This window comes from Blastomyces gilchristii, assembly GCF_000003855.2.
Source record: "Blastomyces gilchristii SLH14081 genomic scaffold supercont1.31, whole genome shotgun sequence".
Lineage (NCBI taxonomy): Eukaryota > Fungi > Ascomycota > Eurotiomycetes > Onygenales > Ajellomycetaceae > Blastomyces > Blastomyces gilchristii.
The window spans coordinates 155,296-164,365 of NW_003101652.1; positions in this window are offsets into that span (position 1 = coordinate 155,296).

Genomic DNA, 9,070 nt, shown 5'->3' on the forward strand with positions numbered 1-9,070 from the left:
TGCACAGAAATAAGCTAAACTCAAACCTTATTTTCAGAATTAGAAATGAAATCAATCAGCAGTTCTTTTCTCAGTTAATAAGTGATATTGAAGTTTAAAAACCAGTTATAGCTTCAATTGAGTTATTCTTCTTTGAAAACTTCATCATTCTGATCACAATGCCTGAATTCAGTGCAGAATTTCTTATTCAGAATGAGAATCTCTGAAAGTTAATAGTAGAATCTCTGTTAAATACAACAATTCTATCTAAGAGAGATGAAAAGTAGAGTAAATTCATTCTTCATAATATTTCAGTTGAAATCTTTGACTGTGAGAAAGAAATGCTACTTCTTAAAAATGAATTGAAAGAATACAATTCTATTCAACTGAGAAAAGAGCCTGTGTGACTTAATTCAATTGAGTTCAGACAGAGTAGAAGAAATGCCTCTGTTCTAGTGTATATAAAAACACTTGAACAATCAAGAATCTCTGAAGTAAGAGTAGCAGATTTGAAAATGAGAGTTCATGAATACAAAGACTCAAGAATGAATCTCAAAGCTCAAACACAGTGTTCAAACTGTCAAAGATATGAACACTTTGCAATCTCTTATTTCAGAGACTCAAAATGTGCATTCTATGCTAGAGATCATAAAACTAGTGAGCATAATTGTGAAACATGCTTAAAAAGAGATGAAATATATTAATATACTCTGCTTAAGTGCTTCAATTGCAAAGAAAAACATGCATCTAGCTTAAAAGAATGTGTATTTACTTCAAGAACTCAGAAGAACTGGAGAAAAGATGAAGCTCAAAGTGAATCTAAAACTGAAGAGAAAAGTCAAGCTAGTAAATCTACAATTACAAGCTCAAAAAGAAGAAATTCTCAACTATCTAGATCTTCAAACTTCAACTCTTCAGCTAAGTGTAAACAGAATTTGAATTCTCAAACTTCTATTAAGATTAGAGAATTGAGAAATGACTCTGATAATAAACTAGATATAATGCAAGCAGTTGAGATTTCTACTTTTCAAAATAGTTATAATCTACTATCTGATGATAGAAATTAGATTCTACTCTATCTCTACTCTCTCTTAGTATGGATATACAACAAAAACAACAAAAAAAAGTTTAAAAACTCTTCAAAAATCACATTTATTCAAAATAATGTGAATAGAAACTTAAATTGCATTTATTCTTGTCTTCAGATTGCATTTGAATAAAAAGTTGACTTTATACTTCTTCAAGAATCAAACTTTGATACTGAGTAAAAGTACATCATTTCTCATTCAAGCTATTACTACTTTCTCTCTGAAAAATCTGAGATAAAATCAAGAGTAGTGATTTATGAGAGAAAAAGATCAAGATATCAATTTAATTTGAGATTTGATATCATATCTGACTCTGATATTCTAGTGAGTGATATTATAGATAAAGAGAATGAGTTTGATACTATTCAACTTATAAATATCTATAATGAAAAGTCATTGAAAGAAAACAATAATATCTGAATAATTGATAGAGAATTTTTGAATATAACTCTCTTAAAAAACTCTATAATTGCAGGAGACTTCAATACACATCATCCCTGATGAAACTCAGAGTGCATAAGAGCAGTAAGAGCAGATAAACTGATTGAATGAACTTTTAAGCATTCAATAGATTTAGTTAACAAGTCTGATCAACAAACATTCTTTAGAAAAGACATGAAATAGAAATCTATTATAGATCTAACTTTCATATCATAAAATCTAATTGAAAAAAGACTTATAAACTGATTTATTGATTCAAATGAAACCTCAGAATCAGGTCATGAGATCATTCAATTTGATATTGAACTGAGTGAAAAATAAAGAAGTGAAAATTCTCTTCTCTCTAATCAGTATAACTTTGAAAAAGCTGATTGAAAAGCAGTTGAAGAAAGAGTAAAACAGCTGAAATCTGAAAGATAGAGTGAGCTTTATTGAAATCAAAGTCAAGATATCTCAAATGAAATGCTTGAGAATAGAGTAAAGCTGATTACATCTATTCTTCTAACAAGTATTGAAGAAAATATTCCAAAGAAAAAGTCTTCTGAGTATTTCAAATCTTGATGAAATGAGAATATCACTTCTAAAAGAAAGCAACTAGCCACTGCTAAGAGAGAGTGAAAGAATAACTTAATATTTAATGAAGAGTTCAAAGCTATTCAAAATGAATATTTTTCAGATATTAAAAAAGTCAAAACAGATTACTGGAACAAATTTCTTGAAAAAGCACAAGAAAAAGAAGTTTTTAAAGCCTTCAACTATACTAAAACAAGAAGTGTAGCAAAGCTTTCAACCTTAGAATATGAATTTCAGAATGAATTGTATACAGCAAACTCTTTTGAGGAAAAATGTCAAGCTTTTATAAGAATTCTCTTTCAAAACTCATCACATTTAGAAGAGAAGAATATGTCATTTCATGAATATATTAATGAAAATAACTGGGAATGGCCTGAGCTTACAGGTGATGAACTAGAGTCAGTAATATTCTCAAGTTCAATTAAAACTGCTGCAGGGCCTGATTCAATTAATCATTTAATTATTCAAAACACATATTTCTACTTGAAGAATGAATATTTTAAGCTCTTTTTTAATCTCTTAAGAAATGATTATCATTCTGAATGCTGGAGAGAAGCTACTGGAGTAATCCTTACAAAACCTAATAGAAAAGCTTCAGTTTCTAAGTTATATAGAGTAATATCTCTGTTGAACTGTTTGAGAAAAGTTCTAGAAAAGATAATAGCTACTAGATTATCTTTTATAAGCTCTATTAGTGATTCTCTTCTATTTAATGAACAAATAAGAGGTAGAAAATAATGTTCTGCAATTGACACTGTTCTCTCAGTTCTTCATAATATTCAAGTAGCAAAGCATGAAGACCTGGTCTCAACTGCAGTTTTTATTGATATAAAAGATGCATTTGATCATGTTTCAAAGTCTAAGATGATTCAAACTTTGAAGATGTTAAAACTGCCACTTTCTCTAATAAAATGAGTTGATTGTTTCATATCTAAAAGAATTATACAACTATTCTTTGATGAAAGAAAACAAGATAAAACTGAGATAAAAATAGAAGTATCACAAGAATCTTCAATCTCACCTGTTTTATTTGCAATATACACTGCATATTTATTCAAGAATAGAGAGATGAAAATAGTGAGATCTTCAAGTTATGTAGATGATATTAGTCTTCTCTACAGTTCAAAGACAATCAAAGAGAATTTAGAAGTGATTGAGAAAGCAGTAAAGAAAATCTTTGTTAAAGCAGATATCAATCTAATTCAATTTAATATGAATAAAACTGAGTTAATTCACTTTTTTTCCAGATTTAATGAGAAAGAACTAAGTCTAACTCTTCTAAATAAAGAGATTAAACCCAGTTTGAATGTCAAATGACTAGGAGTATGGTTAAACTCCAAGTTGAATTTTAAATATCATATTCAACAAAGAATCATCAAGACAGAGAGACTACTGAATAGTATAATCAGACTATTAAATACTGAGAGAGGTTTATCTTTTTAGGCTATGAGACAGTTGTACATAGCCTGTATTACCTCAGTAGCTGATTATGAAGTTCAAGTTTGATGAAACAATCAAGATAACTTCACTGAACTGTTTCAAAGTCTACAAAACAGAGCTTTGAGAAGAATTCTGAGAGCATTCAAATCATCTTCTATTAAAGCAATGGGAATTGAAGCCTCAATTTCACCTTCTGCTATTTAATTTGAAAAGGCCTGTATAAACTATGCTCTGAGAGTCATAAAGATGTGCTCAAATCATATAATCAGAGAAAGAGTCTCTTCTTCATTTCCATCAGTTAACTCAGGAAATGAACTGGATTGAAATAGATTTCTTGATTGAAATGAGAATAATGCTTTAAAGAAAATGCCCTCTCAACTGTATAGACTATGTTCACTTATTAAGAATCAATTTTCTTCATTAAATGTTGAGAAAATTGATCATGAGAAGATATCTCTCTGAAGAGAAAAGCTGAAATCTCTCATAGACTTATAAATAAGTGAACTATCTAAAGAGAGAGAATATGAACAGCATTTGAAGAAGATCTCTACAATCAATATAAAAGACTCTATTCTGATTTACTCAGATGACTCAAAAAATGAGAATTTGAATAGATTAGATGCAGGCATTGCTTATACTGAAGATAATATCAATTTTATCTCAGATTTCTGAAATTTAGACTGTGAATCTGAAGTCTTTGATGCTGAACTATTTGTAATAGTGAAAGCTTTCAAACTCATTGAAATAAAATCTCATAAAAGAGGAAATAGTTTGAAAGAGACATGAATATTCTCTGATAGTCAAGCTGCTTTAAAAAGACTTAGAAATAGTCAGATTTATAATGATCAAATGAATCTTGACCTGATTTTAAACTCTGTTTTGAAAATTCAAAAGAGAAGAATATCTAAACTGATAATTCACCTGTATTGAGTTCCTGCTCATATGAATATTCATGGCAATGAATTGGCTGATTCAGCTGCAAAAAAGGGTTCAGAATTAAGCAGATCTATTCAAAAAACAGTGTCCTGGTCTTTCATAAAGAGAAAGATAAAAGAATCTTGTTTAAATAAGTGAAATAAAAGCTGGCAGAAACAAAAGAAGAGCATACATTATTCAAGATTTAAGACAAAATCAAAGTGAAAATCTTGTTCAATTAAATGCAAAAAGAAAATATTCTCATTCATAATTCAGCTAAAACTAGAACATGGTTATTTCAAATTCTATATACAAAGATTTGATGATAGATTTAATTCAACAGAGTGCTCATCCTGTAATACAAATGAGAATTCTGAGTATATTGTAATGCATTGTGCATTATACAATAGTCTCAGAGTCAGATTAAAGAAGAAGTATAATTTAAATCAATTAAATATGAGGTTCTTATTCTCAACTGAGACAGGACTTAAATACTTAATAGACTTTCTATCAGAAACTCAAGCAGCTACAAGAAAATGACTCAACTCAGAAGTATCTGAATATGAAGAGATGAAAATTGATTAGATATAGTCTGTTAAAACAGCTATACACTATCTTTTAATAATTTTATTTTGTTATAGTCTTTCTTTACTGTACTTGTTTCTTTCTGTTCTTTTCTATCTATCTATTTAATGTGTCTATCTTTAGAACTATGTTCTCTTTTCCTTTGTCATGATGTTTTCAAATGATTTCAAAGTATTAATAGGTGTTGAAATACTGCAATTTGTAAACAGTTTTTGTATTCTGAGCTGGAATTTTCTGATTTTGCATATCTGAAATTGATAAGTGTATAATAGTTGACTCTATAGATATAGGAAAAACCCTGAGAACTAAAGGTTCTCAGGTAGATGTCATATTCTCTGACTGCATACATCTATAATTGAAGAATAATAATAATAATAATAATTACACTTACACTCAACGCCTGTCATTTCATCATTATAATGATGAAATATTTTCAATGATATCTTAACAACGCAATTAGATTTTAAGGTGATATATTATATAATGAAAATATATATAGAAAATTACATATAAAAATATACAGTCAATTCTGTAAATATTTATTAAGCTTAATAACTTATCTGAAATGTGAAATCTTGAATGATATAAGAATAAGTACTTACATATAATTATTCAGATATTTGCAGCTTGATATAATTAGACTGACCGTGTGACCGTGTCTGAGACCAGGATCAGATTTTTTGATAGTTTCATTACCAATTCAACTGATCTCATTACACAGTTTTAACATTAGATAGTAGTTTCATACTGTCTCAGTGAGACTTACTGTCTACTCTTGTCACATTTTTCAAATGAGATCATGATTTTCACTTCTCAATTTAAATTATTTTTATTGCTTTAAATGACTTTAAATCTCATTTGAGTGTTATCAAAAAGCATTACTTTTTAAAAAATTAAAAATAGTTCAAAAAAAACCTTAAAATGTCTAAAAATAGTAACTTTATGCCAAGAATGAAACTAAATGGAATTAAATGAGATCACTTTCTTATTTTTTCCAAGTCATGATTCCATTTTAAGATCTGATATATAGTCACTTTACATGTTTTTTTAATAGTTAGTCTCAGCAGGATTCACGCCAAGAAATGTATGAGATCAGATCAAATGAGATCAAATGTGAAATTCATGATCTCAGCCGCCAGTCTAGATATAATATATACTGATAGCTACTAGAAGTATTCACAGTAGAAAGATATAATATAGAGATTAAATGTATAATAGTATTCAAGTTAAGTTATGAATAGTATTTACAAACTTCAGTCTATATAATTATATATAGTCAAGCGCTGCTAACTCTATTAATTATATAAGAGATAGTAATAGAGATAAAGAATCTGTAAAAAGTGAAATTTCTTACATACTTCTTTCTCTCTAAGACTTCATCTGTGAAGTCTTTCACTGAGTGATTTTATTAAATCAGACTCAGTACTATAGTAATACTTGCTAAAAACTCTTCATATCTATAAAAAATCTCAGTGAGGAAAAATCTCTTATTACTATGAAGATAAAAGAGTCTGTCACTTAGTTTTTATTTTATAAGATTCTTTATAATCTGTAGATCTTTCTCTGACTATTATACAGATTCATCTCACATCTTTTATACAGAATAGTTTCAGTTAACTCTCAATTATTTTTTCATAAAATTCTTGTGTGATTATCACACAGATTCATCTCACAGATGAATTACTTTCTATAAGATTACTCTTATTAAAGAGAAGTATTTATAAGTTAATCTTTTACTTATTCTTATAAATCATCATTCTTTAACACTATAGAGTTGAAAGAAATTTTTCATTCTTTTATTAACTCTGTAGAATTGTAGAATCAAGATATTCACAGTCTGCAATCATTCTTTATAGTTATATAGAAAGATTCAGATCTGTGACTTATAATTACTCTTTATTTACTAAAGTGATCTGACTGTTTTATAAGATCACTTATAGTATAAATAAACCTCTCTAAAGTAGTATAAATATCTCAGATCTGTCTGCAGAATCTTATCTTCTTTTCTCTTTTTTTATAATATCTTTTATTTCTATAAACTGTGAGTATTCTCATTTATTTATAAAGTGTTTTCACTTAGATAATAGAGAGAGTGTGTTTTTCTGATAATATCTGTGTATTAATTAAAGAACTTCTTAAGAATAAAAATTTTTCAATTCTAATATCTTTATAAATAATATCTAATTACTACTGAGCTTCTTGTAAGTGTCTCTGCAACATCTCTGATTACTTTCTACTGAATAATAATACAGAGATACTGTTATTTATAATAGTATCTTTATCTCTTTTAACTCTGTTATTATATCTGATCTTCAGATCAGTGATTAACTCTGTGTGTTTCTCAGATCAGTCTCTGACTCTTAGTAGTGTAATTCTGCTCTTTACTATAAGTCTTTTTATAAGTAATTTCTTACAGAGTTTAGCTAATAGTTTTTGTAAAGCTCTCAGTACTGTCAATATCTTCTACAGCTCTGTAAATTTATAATCATACTCTCTCTATCTGTATAATCTCTGATCAGATATATGCAAATATATATAGATTCTCTATTAATAATTCTCATATCACAGTATATTTCTGAAATCTCAATATTAATAAGAGATAAGTTCTCAGATATCTGTAAAATCTGAGTAATCAAGATAATATAAATACTCTGAATTTGTGATAGAAGTTAATCTGAGTAGATAAGCTCTCTCTCTATATCTCAATAATTTCTGAGCTGAATACTTCAGTATAACTAAGAGAGCAGACACTGCTTTATGAGAAATATTTAATAATATATACAGATAATCAGTCTTTAAGACTATGCTGTTACTGTATACACTCTGATATCTGACTCTCTTAAAGTCTGTATATTTTCAGCAGGTTTTATATTAAATGTAATAATTATCTGTATTATAAGTATAATACTCTCTGCTTCTTTGAAGAGAGAAATTGATAGTTATAAGAAGATTAAGTATTATAAGTAATGAGAATATAAGTATAAATTTTCTTTATTTTTTCTTTATTAATTATTAAATTATATTCATAGCTCAGTCTTTATTTTTCTTTGTTTTTTAACTTAATAATAATATAATTTCTTCTTCTCTTTGCATATACTGCAAAGTGTTTATCTCAGTGAAAACTCATTATCTTTTTAGACTAGAGTTTGTAAATGACAGTATTAATATCTTTATTATAATTAGATTCTTAGTGAAGATCACATTATTCTAGCTTATCAGAATTTGTAATATAAAAGTTATATCTCAGCTTTTACAGATATCTTATCTGTTTGAATAATTCTTAAGTAAACTTATTCATCTTATCAGAATACTCTTATCACTGAATCTTGAATCAGAGCTTATAATCTTACTTCTCTAAGTTAATAATCTCTTTAATCTGATATTCTCTTTCACTCTCTAGTACTTTATAAACAGAGTGATGAGTCACAGAGTTCTCTTCTAAGAATTTCTTATATTTATAAAATAAAGAGATATGAAAAACATTATATATCTGTAACTAGACTAGCCGCCAGAATCATGAATTTCACGTTTAATCTCATTTAATCTGATCTCATACATTTCTTGACATGAATTCCGCTGGGACTAATTATCAAAAAAACATGCAAAGTAACTATTCATCAGATCTCAAAATGAGATCATGACTTAGAAAAAATAAGAAAGTGATTTCATTTGATCCCATTTAGTCTCACTCTTGACATAAAGTTACTATTTTTAGACATGTTAAGGTTTTTTTTAGACTATTTTTAATTTTTTAAAAGATAACGCTTTTTGGTAACACTTAAATGAGATTTAAAGTCATTTAAAGCAACAAAAAGAATTTAAATTGAGAAGTGAAAATCATGATCTCATTTGAAAAATGTAATAAGAGTAGACAGTAAGTCTCACTGAGACAGTATGAGACTACTATCTAATCTTAAAACTGTGTAATAAGATCAATCAAATTAATAATAAGATCATTAAATATTCTGATTCTGGTCTCAGACACGGTCACATGATCAGTCTATCTGTAACTTAAATAGTAGTTTTAATCTATAGAACTATAAGTTAAC